A 20,179-nucleotide genomic window follows, 5' to 3' on the forward strand; every position below is an offset into this window, starting at 1 on the left:
AGGTACCTTGGCTATAATGAATTCTGTGAACAGGTTGAGAGAGTAAAATATCACCTGGAGCTCACTAGACTTTTTACAGCACATCTTCATGACAATAGGGTGACTCTTGCTAGGGTAACTTTCACCATTTCATCTTTTATTATTGCGAATTCTACCAGGATTCCTAATGTAGGGGAGAAGTGGTTCAAGTGCCAGGATCTAGATGAGTATTGATATTAACCTTATATTGAACCCCAGTACATAAATAAGGTGAAGAGACTATTTCCTTTCAAGTTTCTTGAGAACAAGTATGTCCCCATGATGACAATAATCATGAAGTATTTCACTTGTGAGGGTTGGTTCTCCAAGATGTATACTTATCATATCAGGCTCCTCATGCATTTTACCAGGGTGAGGATGTTAAACATCCCTTATTACTTGTTCAGGAGTATTGAGAAGATGGTTTTTGTTGTCCAAAGGAAGCCTTACCCTCAGCAGATGAGTAGCTTTTATCATTACTCCCTGATCAAGGTCTTTGTGCTTCATCATCTCAGTCTCCTTAACATTCCTTGCGAGACCTTTATTTCTCATGAGATCTTCAGGGGTCCTCAAATTACCCCACCTGTGCCTCAAGAAGCAAGACGACCTTCTAGCCCGATGAAAACAAATGAGGAGGCCAAGGAGACAAGAACTACTGAGGTGCCCATTTTCATGACATATTAGATGGGCACTAGGAGATTATTTGCAGCAGATAGGCAAGTGTTTTCTCCACGAGATGTGGAAGGGGCCTTGCCTTCTTCATTAGCTCATAGGAAAATGCTAGCTCCACGGGATGTGGAAGGTGCTTTGCCTTCTTCATCAACACAGTAGGTACAAGTACAACGGCTGCATAAAGGGAAGGAAAAGGTGTATGAGGAATACCTTGATGATGAGGAGGAAAGAGACTTTGATCTAGCAAAGCATGATGAGTTTGAGCAGCATGATACTCAGACCATTGATTTAGAGACTCAAGATGAAAAAACAGTCAAAGAAATCATCATATAGGAAAAGAAGGCTCAATTCCAAGCATTGATGAAAAATTTAGAGAGGGCCAAGTATGTCATCACATACTTAGAGCAAGAAAACAAACAGCTGACTGACAAACAAGTCCTCATGGAGTTAGAAATGCTCAAGGCAAAAAGGCAAAGTGGCAAAGAGACACAAATCACATTGACTTCTATTGAGCAGGAGATTGAAAATGATAGGGAGAATTGGATTGAGAGAGTCAACCTACATCCTGAGAAGTTGCTATGGAAGGCTAATAGAGACAACAAGATGATCATACACATGGCCTATCATTACAAGACCTGCAACAAGATTTGCAACATGAGGATCAAGAAAACGAAAGCTAGGCTGAGGTAGGCCTTGAAAGGAAAGAAAGAGGAGGATAGACTTAGAATGCTCGTTGAAGCCTCCTTGGCTCATCAAAGCACATGATTTTGGTGCTTCACGCCAATTTTGGGCAAGTTTTAAACAAATTTTGTCACTTGCAATTTTGAATTTCATTGCACAGAAAAATTGCCTAAAAGCACAACGCCACTGGCGCTGCGCTTTTCCCAGGGGCACCCAATGAGGAAATGGCTTGAATTTTTGGATTCATATTAGTGAGGACATGCACCCTATAAAGTTTCAAAAGTTTTAGGGTAGAACTGGTCTAGCAAAAGGTCTAAACACACCCTAAAAATGACGTTTCTGCCACTTTTTGGACACACAGAAGTAGCCTTGGGAGAATCAAGTTTTGAGGGGTCAAATGAGCTCCAAATGTAGAAATTCTAGGTGTGATGGAAAGTAGACTTGAAAAAATTTCCAATTAGCTATCATGTGATCAATTTGGATTCTAGGAAGGTCTCCAAAAGGGACCTGAAAGTGGCACTGTGCTTTTCATAGTTTTGCTCAGGGTTACTATTTTTCCATTTTTTGACTGTAATCATGGATTCTCTCTCATGGTGGATGATTTATCATTGTAAATGATGACTTGGCATGTAATTATTATAGACAAATAGTGATAGAGAGTAGATATTGCTTTAGGAATTAGTTTTAGCTTAAATTAATCAATTTTTCACTTTTAGAGGTAAGTTGTTAATGATGCCTATATTCCTATTTCTTGTTTAGTATCAGTTAGATTGACTTCTTATATTAGGGATTTGACCCCTAAGGATGGGAGGAGGTTGAAACTATGCCTATATCTTCTTCTTCTTCATTGTAGAGGGTTGGACTCAGTTGGATGCTCAGAGCTTTATTGTACATCATTGTAAGAAGTTTGGCAAGGAGATTAATAAGAATTGCAGCTATTTTTATGGGATCCCTATGATATGGAGTTTTAGGACAGTTTCTTCTACTGTGACTATATGTATATATTTTTATGTATGTCATCATTCATTTCATTGCTTCTATTTGAATGTTTTCAAGTTTGATAAGTAGAATCCATTGTATCAGTGCTCTGCCTTGGGAAATCATTCAACATTTCATGTTTTCTATTGTTTAAGAAGGATCCATGATTGTCACATGCCCTTATTAGCTCCTCATCAGTCTTAAACACCTCACCCCATCACGCCTAAAGTGATAAAGCCTATGCCTACATTTCCGCATAGAACACCCTAAATTTCGGACCGAATTTCCCAGACGTAAACTGCCCAACTCCTCTTGATCCAACAAAACACCTACAAAATTCAATCAAAACCTTTGAGCTACTATACCTAGACTAGAATCCTTTACCTGATCCAGTAATCTTAACTGAGGTCCTTATGGAGAGAGCCCTCTTTCGACCTAGTAGGACTAGCTACTTAGCTACACGTGGTCTATGGTTACCCTGGCATTGCCTTCCTTCAGCCTGAGGTTGAATCCAGGTGATAACACTTTATACAAGCTACAAGGTAGCACTGTTGTTGATGGGTGTAATAGCTCTGTGGTTCTTGAAAGTGGAGCAAAAAATCGAGTGGCCTCTAGAGAAAAGACCATGTTGTGGCATCAAAGACTTGGACATATTGGAGAGAAGGGCCTTCGAATATTTCATGGTAAAGTTATGGTAGAAGGTATGAGTAATAGCTCTCTGGATTTTGATTTCTATGAAAATTGTGTATATGGGAAACAAAATTAGGTGAGTTTCCCCTCTGGTGGTAAGAGGGTGAAATAGATATTAGAACTTCTGCACAATGATGTGTTTGGACCTTTGAAGGTTCCATCACTGGGTAAGTCTGTGTATTATGTATCATTTATAGATTACCTCTCAAGGAATACATGGATATATTTCCTTAAGAAGAAATATGAAGTATTTAACAGGTTTAAAGAATTTAGGGCTCTAGTGGAAAACCAGACAGAGAAGAAGATAAAGGTGTTGAGGATAGCTAACGGTGGAGAGTTTTGCAGTAAGGAATTTGAAGAATTCTGTAAGAAGTGTGGTATAGCACGACAAAAGACTACTCCATACACACCTGAGAAAAATGGAGTTGCAAAAAGAATGAACAATACTATGATGGAAAGGGCAAGAAGCATGCTCAGTGGTGTCGGGTTAGGATAGGAATTCTGGGCAGAGGCGGTGGTGACAGCATGTTACCTAGTCAACAAATCACCTTCATCAGCGTTGGAGAATAAGACTCCACAAGAGGTATGGACTGGTAAGGAACCCACTCTTTCACATGTGAGGGTATTTGGATGTGATGCACATATACATGTTCCAAAGGAGAAACTAACCAAGTTGGATAGTAAATTTGAAAAGTGCATCTTTATTGGGTATAAGGATGGTTTAAAGGGTTATAAGCTTTGGAACACAGTAACAAGGAAGGTTGTGTACAACCAAGATGTGGTGTTTAGAGAGGTAAAATATGTTATTAAACATGAAGTCCAACCAAAGGAACCTAAAAGGATATAGTTTGAGCTTAAGGAGGAAGAATCAGGCTCTACGACAGAGGAGGAATCAGAAGATGAAGAGCCACAAACTCCGGGTGTGAGAAGATCAGTTCGAGAAAGAAGGTAGCTAAAAAGGTATAGTCCATCTACTTTCAGTTGAAATTTTTCTTTATCTATTACTAATGATGATCCCAAAACTGTGAAGGAAGCAGTAGATTCAGTGGATGGAAAACTTTGGAAAGAGGCCATGGTTGATGAAATGGAATCTTTGCACAAAATTGAGGCTTGGGATCTAGTGGAGTTACTGGCTGGAAGGAAACCTATTCACAGCAAATGGGTGTTCAAGAAGAAGACAAATGTAGAAGGAAAGGTGGAGAAATACAAAGCTCGGTTGGTAGCAAAAATTTATTCCTAGGTGTCGGGAATTGATTTTGGTGATATTTTTTGTCTTGTTGCCAAGGTAACTTCTATTAGATTACTTTTATCTATTGCCGTTTCTTTTTATTTTGAGGTAGAACAGATGGATATGAAGACAAAATTTCTTCATGGGGATCTGGAAGATGAGATCTACATGAAGCAACCCGAAGGCTTTGCGGTGAAGGGTAAGAAAGAACTGGTATGCAAGTTAAAGAACTCTCTGTATGGGTTAAAACAATCACCAAGGATGTGGTATCAGAAATTTGATACATTTATACGAGGACTTGGCTTCACCAAAAGCAAAGAAGATCCCTGTGTGTATTTTAAATTAATTGGTGGCTGTGTTATTTATCTGGTCTTGTATGTGGATGATATGTTGCTAGTTGGAAATGACAAAGAAATTATCCAGGATTTGAAGACGAATTTGTCCTCCAAATTTGACATGAAAGATCTTGGTGCTACAAACTATATTTTAGGCATGGAAATTAAAAGAGATTAGACAAAAAGGAAGCTTTGGTTAAACCAGAGGAAGTATGTCGAGACAATATTCCAGAGGTTTAATATGCAAGATAGTAAACCGGTGAAGGTTCCTATTCTTGTAGGTGTAAAGTTATCTGTTGAACAGTGTCCCAAGACACAAGAAGAGGAAGAGGACATGTCCCATGTTCCATATGCAAGTGCAGTCGATAGCCTGATGTATGCGATGGTCTAAACTAGACCAAACATTGCATATGCAGTGGGAATATTGAGCAGGTTTATGTAAAAACCAGGGAAGGAGCACTAGACAATAGTGAAGTGGGTTTTTAGGTATTTGTGTGGCACTAGTGATTATGGTGTATGCTACCAAGGAAGACCAGGATTGGACAAGGTGTTGGATATTCATGGCTTTGTTGATGCAGACTGAGCTAGAGATCTGGATCAGAGAAGATCCACAAGTGGGTATGTGTTTAACCTATTTGGAGCTGCAGTCAATTGGATGAGTAGGAAACAATCTGTAGTGGCACTATCAACTACAGAGGCAGAATACATGGCAGCCACTCATGGAAGCAAGGAAGCAGTTTGGTTGCAAATATTGTGTTCAGGTATGGGGTTAGTACAGGGAGCTATAAGGATAGATTGTGATAGACAAAGTGTAATTCTCTTGGCAATGATCCCTGCATATCATTCAAAGACAAAACACATTAATGTTCAATATCACTTTGTGAAGGATATTATAGAAGACAAAAAGGTGTTGTTGGTAAAGGTTTACACTTTCAAGAACACTGCAGATGCATTGACAAAATCTGTGAGCTCTCAGAAGTTCTCTTGGTGTAGAGAAACAATTGGCATTGTAGGGCTAGATAAATGACTAAGCTCTCTTGTGGCCTCCTGTGGAAAGAAAACAACAAATGGCAGAATGCTGGGTTGTGTTATATTCTTTCCATGACTAGCCCACGTAGTTAATCGAGGGATTAGAAAGGGGAAGGAGCCCCCCCTTCGTTGCGCCGATTGTGCAGTGGGGGGAGTCATAGGGGGTTTGAGGGGTGCAGGTAACCCCACTCTATGGGGTCCAGGCAAACCTACCTATATTAGGTTGGGCAGACCTACCTGTGGTTTTGTACATGTTTTTCTCACATGGTTTTGGACGTGATGGTTTTCAGTCCATGGTTTTGGACATGATGGTTTTCAGTCCATGGTATTGGATGCTTCGAAATGTATAAATATGTATTGTAACATTGAAAGGAACATAATGAAAAAACAAGCTGGTAGTCCTGGTTTTGGGATCCAGGGGAAAATCTCTGTGCATATGTGTCTTACGTCTTATGCTCTCGCATTGTTTATTTTCTGTGTTTTAGAATTCGTATGTAGGTAATCTCTGTACGGGGTTAAAACCTACACATTGTTTATGACATCAATAAATTTCACCATTATATAATGGGATATCCAGCTTTTCTATACATTGATCATTCTTCCATATGTTATTTAGATAATAAACTTGTTACCAATGGTAGAATAACTCGTTGGTTACTTTATTACAAGAATTTGACATTACTATAAAGGATTGGCTAGGAAACTAGAACCTTATTGCAAACTTCTTATCAAGAGTTCCAATTGTAGTCGATTCTTCCCCAGTTGACGACCAACTCCTGGATGAACATTTGTTTGATGTAACAATCAAAACGCCTTGGTATGCTAATGTTTTGAATTATCTAGCAGCCAATAAATTACCATCTCACCTATCATCCTCGAAAAAGAAGCTTATCATTCAACACAACACACACTTTTCATGGATGGATGGTTACCTTTTTCATACAGGGGTTGATCTTCAAATTCGAAGATGTGTTAGAGAAGATGAAATTTATGATATCCTCAGGGCTTGTCATGATGAGCCCTATGGAGGTCATTTTGTTGATCGAAGAACTAGACACAAGGTATTATAGATGGGCTATTTTTGGCCCACAATATTTAAATATGCAAAGAAATATGTCCAAAGTTGTGATAGCTGCTAAAGGATGGGTCATCCCATTCAAGCTAATGAAATTCCCCTTCAACCTCAGATTTTATGGGAACCGTTTGAAAAGTGGGAAATGGAATTTGTAGGCCCCTCTAATACACCTTCAAATTAGAAAAAATATATTCTTGTTTGTACAAATTATGTGACTAAATGGGTGGAAGTCATATCACCCGCAAGGGCTCTGGAAGAAGAAACCAACAATTTTGTATTCGAATTGTTTGTTTGATATGGGTTGCCTCAGGAGCATGTAACAAATGGGGGATCACATTGAATTTCTCATAAAAGTTTAACCATGCTACAAAATTACAACATTAAACACATAATCACTTTTCCTTACCATCCACAAGTGAATGGGCAAGTGGAAAGCACCAATAAATTCTTAGAGGTGATTTTAACTAAAATAATATCTATAAATTGCTGAGATTGGGTTGACAGGCTTCCAGAAGACTTATAGGCCTATCAAACAATCTGGAAAAATACAACTCATTGTTCACCTTATTAGCTCGTTTTCAGTAAGGATCACATTTTTCTGATTGAGTTTGAAGTTAAGACTCTCAGAACTACCAAGGAAGTTAGATTGGATCTTACAAAAGCACAAAAACAATGCTTACAACAACTCAATGAATTGGATGAAATGCATCTTCTTTCTTTACAATGTATTGCCATAATTCATCAAAAGAGAGCTAAGTTCCATGATTAATTGACTAAAAATAAATAAAAAGAGTAGAAAGGGGATTCGACATTGTTATACTACTCCAGATTCCAAGACTTTATAGATAAACTTCAAACAAGGTGGCTTGGCCCTTACGAAATTACTGAGGTTTATGACAATGGAATGGTATGCCTTACCACAATTGATAATTCTGGTATTTCATTCCTTATCGATGGGCACCGACTCCATCCATGCCATCAGTCAGTTACTCGAGAATCTTTCCTTCATGAAATTTATAATGACGCTAATTTGATAGTTGTAGCTTACTGAGGAAATTTCCCCACAGTCACAACTAGGAAAAATTTTCTTTGAACTAATGTTTTTACTTTGTACATAATGTAAATAATTTTATTTTTTTAATGATAAATATGGAAAAATTATTGATATTTCAATTACAATCGTTGTTTCTTTAGTCTCAACCATTGTTTCCTTAGTTACAGTTGTTCTTTCCTTAGTCTCATCTATTGTTTCCTTAGTTATAGTTGTTGTTTCCTTAGTCACAGTCGTTGTTTCCTTTATCACAATTAATGTTTCGTTAGTCACATCCATTGTTTCCTTCATCACAATTGTTGCTTCCTTAACCACAATCATCGTTTCTTCACATGCGATTATCATTTCCACTAGCTTATTAATGTTTCTTTTTCTTTAGGGTAAGGAATATTTTTTTTAGCTTTCCTTTCTTATTGTGGTGGAAAAATAGTTTGTTTAATGGTTATCATTGGAGAATTCTTTATGAAAAACCATTATCAGAATTCTGAAATTTTCATGATTTTTAATCCCTTTTAGTACTGTAGAAATTCATAAAAATAATCATGATTCATTCCTCCCATCACCAATTAAGGAGCATTCTTTCACTCCACTATCTAAAGATTATATGATCATAAGTTTTGAGGAAAAAATTAGCAAGCTAAAAATGTAACCATGAAAATACTTTTTACACCATCCCTAGCTCCTAAGGAGTTGATGTGGCACCCCATTTACTAAGTAATCTACTAAGATCAATAAAAATCACAATTTAATAGAGGATAGGAGGTCTCATCACGAGCCGACCTACCATGATCATAGGATCTAGTGGAGTGACATTACCACTTATGGTTAGGCCTTTGGCCTTCAGGTCAAAGGACAAGAGGTCTCATCACGAGCTGACTTGTTGACCTCATTAGCTCTAGTGAATGGCATTATTATTAACTGGTTACCACGCCAAAAAAATGGCCTTCTATAAATGCTGATATATATATATATATATATATATATATATATATATATATATATATATATATATATATATATATATATATATATATATATATATATATATATATATATATATATATATATATATATATATATATATATATATCTATATATATATATATAGAGAGAGAGAGAGAGAGAGAGAGAGAGAGAGAGAGAGAGAGAGAGAAACAAATTTTGAAAGTTCCTTAGTAAATGGGGCAATGGCACCTTAAACGGTTAAAAACACAACCCTCTCAAGGCAATGGAATCCTGCTGGCAGTAGCGGACATGCTTGTGGTATTGAAGTAAAATTGAAAATTACAATATAGCTTGGCTATTTTGTTCCTTAAAAATTAATAAGGAAGTTTCACTAAATTTATTATGGACATCTATAAAATCCTAGGTGATGTTTTGTTGTCCGTAACTTTTTCATTATAATTCTACATACTAGGAATACTTTTTTGGAAATTTAGCATTCAAAATTAATCTCCTTTATTTTCTGTAATTATGTAATTGATACAAATATTAATTCCATTGATCTATTATTTGTAGAAATCTATGCATTCCTTTATTTTGTCTGTACCCTCTATGGATCCTAATAATTTGAAGTTATCATTACATCACACGAGTCCTAAAAGTATCAATGATTTCCTCACATGTCATAGATACATACCGCTTTCTATTATTTCCTTTTGACCGTTACATTGTTGCACTGTATTAATACACCCTTATCCTCCAATCATGCCAAACCTATCATCCTATTAAAACATGATTAACGGTCATGGATAATCTTTACCTTTAATGGTGGGGTGATTTGGCACTGAAAAATGCCTTGTTATTTGAAATTTCAAATACCATTGCATGTCATGATCACTGAGCCTCTATACTTTGTGCATAATTAATTTTATCATATATTTTAATTTTTTTTTTCAAAATGCAAAATTGTGTCTTGTTGAATAGTAATTGAAGGTGTAATAGTAGAATTAACAAGCCTTCCAACATAAGGAGAAAATTGGTACGAGATACATGATTATCTCCAAAACTCAGCCATCTTGTTTTTAAATATTGGTGAAGAATTGATCAGAAAAGGAAAGGGGTATAACCCCAATTCATTTCCAGAACCATGGAAATAAGTAGCATGGATTTACAACGATACATTACATGTGATGAAAGGTATGATGTGGTGAGGGGACATCATCTCAAACTAATGGCATCCATGATGTGAAATATAACTCTAAACCTTCCCCAAGCTTCTCAATTCACCGTTGCATGAGACTGCTACTGGGTTAAGAAGGTCCAAGGACCAACTCTTGGCGGTAAGTCACCATGGACTTATCAAGTTATTGATTATAAGGAGTCTTAATCAAGTTAATTAGACTTGGGAAGGGTTCCGTGGAAACCTTGACCCTGGTCAAGAAATTCCTTTATGGGATTAAACAATCACTGAAACATTTGGGAACATTTCATTTAGTGATGAGCAGCAAGAAAAAGGCCATGAGGAAGATTTAAACAAAATTCTAGAAATAGAAGATATTGTTGATGGAATCGCATAAATGGTAAAACCTAAAAAACTCAGTAGAGTGGAGAAAAGAATGGAATCAATTCTAGATTCACTACCCAAGAAAAGAAGGAGGTTGGCTAGACTTGTTAGGCAAGGTCAGAGTTCTTTGACCCTCTTGAGCAATTACCTGAAGAAAACTTGACTCAAGGTTTTTTCAATATAGAAGAGATGCACCAAGAAACCTTTGGATAAAAATCAGTTCAAAATTTACCAACTTCAAAACAGATAGAATAAGAAACAGAAATAGTTCAAGCATTAGAAGGTATAGAGAGTTTACTTGAAACTGTGAATTTCAGAGAAGCCATGACTACTTTAGTAGAATAAATGTTGGCTGCGTAGGGCCTGACCCGAGTTCAATGTTAGTTAGCCAAACAAATCCCTACACTACTATCCCTTTCAGCATTAGCCCATGGAGCGTGGACCAAAGTCTCACTCGAAGCAACGCGGAGGGACATTGGAACCAAGTTTCCACATCCTGAGATGCTCGTGATGTCGGTTTATACCCTCTTTTCCTGCTTTCATGCAAGTCACTAAGTTTTAGGGCTCTCCCACTCTAGCCCTTTATTCTGCCCTTTTGTACCTCCGCGAAGGAGTACGATTGACCTTCGCGTAGCCCTAACCTGCAGTCAAGGTACTTTCACGTTGCTATGACAGCGTATTGTATAGGTTGCCAAGTTATCTTAAGTGTTTACTTTTCTTACTAAACAATCACATTTAGCACTTCATAAACTAAGATTCTTACTTGTGTTCAATTAACCAACATAATTACATACATTTGCACATCACATAAGAATTTTAAATGAAACCCATACACAATATAACAAGATGCATTAACAGGAAATAAATACCTAGAAATTGTGGAATACTTCTCTTTATTGATATCTTCAGATGATTATAGACTCTATCTACCCTGTGCACACAACTGCAGGGATCCACACACTCAAATGCAGACTTCCACCCTAGGCCTTTGCACACTCAGCTGAAGAGCCTCTACCTATGCTAAGCCATGAAACTTAGACTTCTCTATCAAGACTCCAAGCCTTCTCTTCCACTACCAAAAACTTATGACTACTTAGATCAGCTCTTTTTATACAATCCCATGGTCTGTGGACCATGGATAGATCTTTACAACTAACTTTACACTTTACAAAATAAGGGCAAACAACCCTTTATGACTCATGACACCTTTGCGCTCCGCAACCACAAAATACAGAGACTTTACAACTTTATTACAAACTTTGACCCAAAACATGGGCTTTTAGCCCCAAAACTATCCTTAGGGGATCCCGTTCCAAACAAGCCCCCAACATAAACATCGTGACTCACCCTCGAGTCACCCTACAACCACAAAGATATTAGTGTGAAGACCTCCTAGCTCGACCTAGATGACCACAACCTCGATAGCACATTGTGTGGCTACCTGCTTCACTTCTTCAACCATCTGCTCAGTCACTACTCCTGAACTGTTGGCCTGAAGCTTTTGCTGAGCTGCTTTCAGAGTCATAATCTATCCTTTAATAGAGGTTGTAACTACATAAGCCTCATCCAACCAGGGCTTCAGTCGCGCCTTCAGCACTGCCTCCTTGTGTTATCCTACATTTACCTACTCTTTCAACTGCTTGGCCTCCTGCAGCTTTGCTAATCTCTATGTGAGTGCAACAATTCACATTGTGCCTTTTACCTCGTCATAGCATTGCTACAAGTTTTCCATTGTACATTACGGTCCACCTGCAGGCTCGTCACGACCATGAACGACTGTTCAAAAATTTGTGTGCATTCTGCTACTGCACTGTCGACCACCACTATCACCTCTTTGACATTTGTTGCACACTACTCCTTTACTTCTAGTGGAGTTGAAGGCTAGGCCTTCAAATCTAATTTTATAATATGTAGACTCAACTCTAGCTGAACCTGAGCCATCTCTATGTGAGCATCGCGCACCCCTATAGTAAGCTTGCGGATGCGCACCTCGACTAGTTCTTCCTCAAGAATGGCCAACTCCGAGACCATTCGGCATGTCTCCTCTACGACCTGAATTATACATTTGTTTTGGTTGGTTACCTCGGTCATGGTAGCAATGGCAGAGTCTCTATGTAGGGCCATCTGTTTGTTATTAATTCTCTACTCGCTGATCACCTGTAGGGCTCAGTGTTCACATGTCCTCAGCTCTGCAATCACTCCATCCTGCAATAGGTGGAGAGCCTCACTAGGGAGCACTACCAAATTCAACCCTACTTCCTTGAGGGCACTAACAATGGGCCTGTCAGCTTCATTCTCCATGGTTAGTGCTCCATCAACGTTACCAAGAAAAGTGTCTATTTAGAACTGCTCTATCCCACTAAGGTGTGACAACTGCCTTAGAAACAAACAGAGAAAAACTACTTTTGTATTTCCTTTATGAACTATAAATAAAGAGGAGTAGAAAGAACCAACCTGTGTCTTGCGCTAATCCTTTGATCCAATCCCTCTCTTCTTTGACAACTTCCAGCTACCTGCTCCCTTACTTGCCCAGCTTCACCAAGTACCTGTAAGATCACAGAAGAAGAAAACTATACAAAGACATGGATCTATATTCATAAACAAGATCAGATTTAAGTTAACCATACAAATGTAACAAGCATCTATGATACAAAAGCATGGAGGAGAAACTCAAATAGTTTTTATTGATAAACAAGAAGATCCAGGAGGAGTTACAACCGATGGTTCCTGACCCAGCATCAACCTCCCAGCAAAGAAGCCCGTCTTCACCTCCAACAAAGCATAGATCACCCAATACTCTGATGTTTGTCTCAAAACCAACAGCAATTCCTTACAATGTGAAAAATTCCAGCCTCCAACCTCTGGATCTCTGGGATGAGAGATCTATATATAGATATTTGCAGAGGTGTGAGTCAGCTTTGGGTTTTTGATTAGTGTCTTCTCTCTGATAGTTCTTGATGCCACTTGGAGATCTCATTGATCTCTTACTCATCCTTGGGCGATTTTGAGAGGCAAGTGTCCTGGAGAAGTTTCTGGAAGATTCCATGATCATCCACCTCGCAAACTGTCTCCACCACTTGTCTTTTCCCATCCATCGCACCCTCACAGTGTATTTAGGTGCATTGCAACGCACTTCCCGTGTGTACAAGGTGTGATGCAGTGCACCCTGGCCATGGAGCAAGTGCATTGATCCAGTTTTGACCAATTCGGAGTAGTTTTTCATGGAGAACTTCTGGGAGAAGCTGTAATCTGTTGACCTTGTTCCTTTAGGGGTTAGAACAACACTTTTAAGGACTTAGGAGCCCTTGGTTTATGGACATTTCATGCTTGGTGTTGTAAGGCACAAAAATGTCTATAATAGTTGCCCCCTAAAGTATGAGGCCGTTAACCTTTTGGTGTCGGGTGAAATGCTTTATTATGAGGATCCAAAGTTCTTTCAATGCTGGGAGGAGACCTGTAATAAGATACAATACAATACATTATCTTCATACTGTTTTCATGATCTAGCTGAGGCGGGCATTCCCATGCTCAGCTTTATAAATTCATTTTCATGTACATAGGACAGACAATTGTCTGAGGGTAGACTGATGATTCTGATAGAGCCATCATCCTTTTGGTAGGATGATTATCTGTGCTGCAATGTTGTACATTTGATGTCTTTATTTCCCTGAATATATATCACAGCTCGGATGGATGAAACTAGATCCGGGGTCTTCAATCTCGTCTGATCTTTACTCGAAGTACAAGTCGATCCATGTGAGAAATGTTTCGAAGTCGAACATGGAAAGACATCGCTTGATTACCAGTCAATGATGTAAACTATTAACAAGCGCGAGAGGAATCACCGATAATGATAATGACCCTCAAGGTACTGCAGTACAATTCACGTGGTGTGAATAAAGGACTTGGCGTCAAACACCATGCAAAATATTTCGGTCGAAGGCCATTGATGTAAACCTGTCGCCTGAAGTGAGAAACTTGCCATTGAGGCATGCAAGCTTCAAAGTACTGAATGGGGTGTTCCTAGATCAACTTCTTGGATAATGAGCTGATGTCGACAAGAAGTGATCCGTCACAGGAGGGCCTTAATGAATGCCACATCAATGACACGGAACGGAGCAAATGATTTCGATCGAGGTGAAAACAATCTGATGATATACGGTTCAGGGTGGCGGTCATGAAAGAATGGAGTATAATGTATGGTAGTGGGTGAGATACAGGTGGCTTCTCTAGATGACTTCTCTTGAACATGTCGGTGACACTGATGTGATGGATTGGTAGCATTAACCCCAAATGTGGATGGTATGGTGTGACCATGGCGATGTGACCGGTGAATGAAACAACCCAACTCGACTAGGACACGGAGTGGAAGTGTCATGTTCAAGAGTGACTTGCTACCAATAAAGATTCTTTGAGTTTTCTTCCCAATTTTTCCCTAGTCATTGCTGACTAGTACCTCTTTATTTTTGTCAAGCTTTAGGAGGATAACATATGCCTGTTCTATAATTTTCCCTTCGGGAAAACCCATCGCTATGTTTTAACGAGCCTAGTGATATGAAACTCGTTCTCGTCTAAAGACAAGTTTGTCGCTATTAATCTTTTTAACGAGTTTAACGACAAAGATAACTCAGTCCTTTTCAATTTTAGAGAGTCTGAAAAGGTACGTAAAGGTAACTCCAAAATTCCTTTTTCGTCATCTAATCCCTTAAGTCCGAAAAAGTATAAAACAATACAGAAGGGATGAATTTTCGATAGTTTTAACGAGCCGAACAAAACAAGCGCTCGATCTTTTTGTGCAATAATCCCTCAAGTCCAAAAAGATTAAAATCTAGAGGAGGGATAGCACTTCTTGTCCCTTTAACGAGCTGGAAGGCCAAGGACTCGGCAATCTTTTCATATTTTACGAGTCAATTGAAAAGAGCTTAAAGAAGACTCGTCTTTTGAGGAACGAGTGATAAAACGGGTAGCAGTTGATTCCAGGTAAGGTTTGGAATTTTCCAATCACGACTGTGTCACAAGGATGGCTAGTGAAATCACTCTTTGCAGTTGTTCCCCAAAATGGGTAAAAAATCAAATGGAGGTGAATGATCGGCCAATGAAAAAGTGGAGGTGACGGTGCAAACATGACCAAGGCTTTAATGGCTGAAGTACTTCATTCACGGTGGTTATTTACCGGGGAATAGTTCATTTTTTAACGAGCTTAAACACGGGTAGAAACATTTGCTCATGTCTTATGTTTATTTTTTAACGAGCTTGAACTATGTGCTAAAACTGCTCGATGCAGGTTTATTTTTTAACGAGCTTGAACCCTACAGTAACACTGCTCATGGCGGGTTTATTTTTTAACGAGCTTGAACCCTGCGGTAACACTACTCATGGCGGGTTTATTTTTTAACAAGCTTGAACCCTGCAGTAACACTACTCGTGATAATTTTGCATGCCCCCAGCATAATAATGCAAATCGAGGTGCATTCCCCCCAAGCTTCATTGCATTCAACTCGGTGGTTGGAATGAAGGTTTACCTTTGAGATTTGGAAAGGGGATTTGTTTCATTTTTTAATGAGGTTGACACAGTAAAAGAATTATCCTCATGACTCCTTGTTTCATTTTTTAACGAGGTCGACACGAGATAAGAACCATCCTCGAATTCCACCGTATTTACAGTATTTGATAGAAAATAAAAAACTGATGGATGATTAAGGTTGCTGGAATTATCTTCGTGGTAATCCGGAAGATGGGAGTGATGGTGGTAATCTTCCCATGGTGCCTCTCCTATCATCATTGATTGAATGATTCCTTCATCTGTAGAATGTACATGCGGCCAAGGATTTGAAGAGGTGCCATATCCTTTAGACCTATCTATCCAAACACTCGATGAGCGTTGATTTGGGTCTGCCCCCCAAGCCAAGAAAATTGATTGCTACAATATTTCTATTAGGGCGATGATCCATGTTGACAAAATGTTCAGAAATCTTCTAAATTTAGAAGATATCATGTTGCAGGTTCCCACCGTGGTCACTTCTGCCAAATTTTTCGGAGGAGGTAGGGAAAAAGTACCCATTAAGGCAGGGTCTTTTAGGTGGCCTACTCTGATATTTTGAAGTGAATGATTGCTTCCATGGATCATTGGAATGCTTCCCGTAACTAGTGAATTGTTGGGGAGAAATGTTTGTTGGTCGACGATTGTAATTCCCCCTTGAAAAGGAAATGCAATCTTCCTGAAGTAGGTCGACACAACTGCGGACATGGCATATATCCAAGGCCTTCCCAGAAGGATGTTGTAATCGAGGTTTCCGTCAATTACTTCAACATCAATTTCTAATGTTTTGCCCCCTAGTTCAACTTGCAAGTTACTTAAAATCCCGTATGGAGTGTATGATCGTCCATCAAATGCTTTTAACATTGTTGAAGATCGCGACAAGGGTGGTGAGCCTAAATTTTTCCAGCAACTCATCGACATAATACATGTAGATGACCCCTCATCAATAATTATTCGATGAACAGTTTTGTTGAGGGCTTTCACTTGAATAAGGAAAGCTAGTTGAGCAGGTAACTGAGGGTCATATCCTTTATGATCAAAGGCCACCAGATTGGAATCCATTGGGCCAATCCCACCTATTGCTGATAATAAAGCTTGCTTTTGAGAGGGGCAATTTTGCAGTACCTCAAGTGTCGACATAGCGGACGGCGATTGGGCCAGGTCCTCTACTATATTATAATTCTGTGCTACTTTGGCACGAGGATTAAATGTCGATTTGTGTACTACTCCCTTTGGCGGCTTTATCATTGGTTCAGGAAGGATGGGTGGCACAACTTCGGTCAAAGTTGTTGTCGAACTACTAGGTTGTTCATTAGCCTTGTTATTCGACAGTTGTGGATTCCCGTAACAATCTTCTTATCTACAAGCTTGGAGTTGTAAGGCACAAAAATGTCTATAAAACAATACAGAAGGAATGAATTTTCGATAGTTTTAACGAGCCGAACAAAACAAGCGCTCGATCTTTTTGTGTAATAATCCCTCAGGTCCAAAAGATTAAAATCTAGAGGAGGGATAGCACTTCTTGTCCCTTTAACGAGCTGGAAGGCCAAGGACTCGGAAATCTTTTCATATTTTACGAGTCAATTGAAAAGAGCTTAAAGAAGACTCGTCTTTTGAGGAACGAGCGATAAAACAGGTAGCAGCTGATTCCAGGTAAGGTTTGGAATTTTCCAATCACGGCAGTGTCACAAGGATGGCTAGCGAAATCACTCTTCGCAGCTGTTCCTCAAAATGGGTAAACAATCAAATGGAGGTGAATGATCGGCCAATGAAAAAGTGGAGGTGACGGTGCAAACACGACCAAGGCTTTAATGGCTGAAGTACTTCATTCATGGTGGTTATTTACCGGGGAATAGTTCATTTTTTAACGAGCTTAAACGTGGGTAGAAACATTTGCTCATGTCTTATGTTTATTTTTTAATGAGCTTGAACTATGTGCTAAAACTGCTCGATGCGGGTTTATTTTTTAACGAGCTTGAACCCTACAGTAACACTGCTCATGGCGGGTTTATTTTTTAACGAGCTTGAACCCTGCGGTAACACTGCTCGTGGCGGGTTTACTTTTTAACGAGCTTGAACCCTACAGTAACACTGCTCGTGATAATTTTGCATGCCCCCATCATAATAACGCCTCTAAGAACTTCTCTATCCCACTAAATAAATTGACAACAAGCTTCTTATGGGAAATCCACAAGCTTCTTTTCAAAATCAAAAGATAGAGATGATTACGACACCTTGCGATTTTGAAATGAATACTCGTTTTTGACACTAGAAAATCACAAATTCAAACCAAAGGCAATAGTAAAATTATAATCAACCATCAACAACAATTAAAATTTCTCCTATGATCGAAATCGACACTTGCGACAGATCTAAATCAAAGGACGACAGTACGACTATTCTACTTTTGCAATGGAAAACTATAAACGACTCAACAAACACACAAAAACATCTACAGTTCTTTTGTACAAAGGAGGCGGAATAACAGTAAGGAAAAGGGGTTTTAAACAGACATATACTGATCACAGGCTGCAAAATTCAGAGACAAAACTGGAGAGAATGAAGCACAAGAACCTCAGCTGCACAGGGCTAGTCTGATTAGCGCACCTGTAACACAGAGAAACTGCATTGCAGTGCAGGTTGCCCTTTCGGGAAGTGTGTTGAAATGCAGGATCTCTTCACAGTAACTGCGCTAGGCTAGAAACGAGAATCTGTCTGGGTTCTGGGTCACAGTTTGCAGTTCAGTCTTTGGTTTTTGGCCGAGTAAAAGCAATCAGTAATGCACAATCAGGGGTACTAAGATCTAAGGAGGGTCTAAGAGTCAAGGGCAATCAAATATTTTGTGAATCAACTGTTCAAATCATAAACAAATCCAGTGAATGGATTGAAGCAGCAGATGTCTACTTTGCATTTGTTATGGCAAATGCAGTTCGAATGCTACTTATGAGTTTATGAAACAAACAACGAAGAGATACACAAACAAACTAATTAGACAATCTTCCCTAGTGGAGTCGCCATTTTGTTACCGGGAAAAGTGTCTATTTAGAACTGCTCTATCCCACTAAGGTGTGACAGCTGCCTTAGAAACAAACAGAGAAAAACTACTTTTGTATTTCCTTTATGAACTATAAATAGAGAGGAGTAGAAAGAACCAACCTGTGTCTTGCGCTAATCCTTTGATCCAATCCCTCTCTTCTTTGACAACTTCCAGCTACCTGCTCCCTTACTTTCCCAGCTTCACCAAGTACCTGTAAGATCATAGAAGAAGAAAACTATACAAAGACATGGATCTATATTCATAAACAACTTAGGATCAGATTTAAGTTAACCATACAAATGTAACAAGCATCAATGATACAAAAGCATGGAGGAGAAACTCAAATAGTTTTTATTGATAAACAAGAAGATCCAGGAGGAGTTACAACCGATGGTTCCTAACCCAGCATCAACCTCCCAGCAAAGAAGCCCCTCTTCACCTCCAACAAAGCATAGATCACCCAATACTCTGATGTTTGTCTCAAAACCAACAGCAATTCCTTACAATGTGCAAAATTCCAGTCTCCAACCTCTGGATCTCTGGGATGAGAGATCTATATATAGATATTTGCAGAGGTGTGAATCAACTCTGGGTTTTTGATTAGTGTCTTCTCTCTGATAGTTCTTGATGCCACTTGGAGATCTCATTGATCTCTTACTCATCCTTGGGCGATTTTGAGAGGCAAGTGTCCCAGGAGAAGTTTCTGGAAGATTCCATGATCATCCACCTCGCAAACTGTCTCTGCCACTTGTCTTTTCTCGTCCATCGCACCCTCACAGTGTATTTAGGTGCATTGCAACGCACTTCCCGTGTGTACAAGGTGCGATGCAGCGCACCCTGGCCATGGAGCAAGTGCATTGATCCATTTTTGACCAATTTTGAGTAGTTTTTCATGGAGAACTTCTGGGAGAAGCTGTAATCTGTTGACCTTGTTCCTTTAGGGGTTAGAACAACACTTTTAAGGACTTAGGAGCCCTTGGTTTATGGACATTTCATGCTTGGTGTTGTAAGGCATAAAAATGTCTATAACAATCGAGTAGTGTTATCGTGCTGGAGACCTTCGCACGCAGCATCTCCGTAGCTTCTGAAGTGTCGATAGCGAGGCTGGTGGACACCATGCCAGCCTATGACATGTGGGTCTGCAGCTCTTGCAAACCTATCTGGATGGCCACCAATATTAGTTGCTACTACTACTCAAACTGTTGTAGGGCCTCCACGATGACATCCCACACCATGTCCCCAATGTTGTGTAAATCGCCCTCTGCAAGGGTGATTGGGTCCAGTGATGTCTTAGTGGATTTGGATTTCTTCCTCAACCATCCTTTCTCTTGTTCCCTTAG

This window comes from Pinus tabuliformis, chromosome 9 (assembly GCF_031772625.1).
Source record: "Pinus tabuliformis cultivar Carrire ecotype Pingquan chromosome 9, CPIR1, whole genome shotgun sequence".
NCBI classification, from domain to species: Eukaryota; Viridiplantae; Streptophyta; class Pinopsida; order Pinales; family Pinaceae; genus Pinus; species Pinus tabuliformis.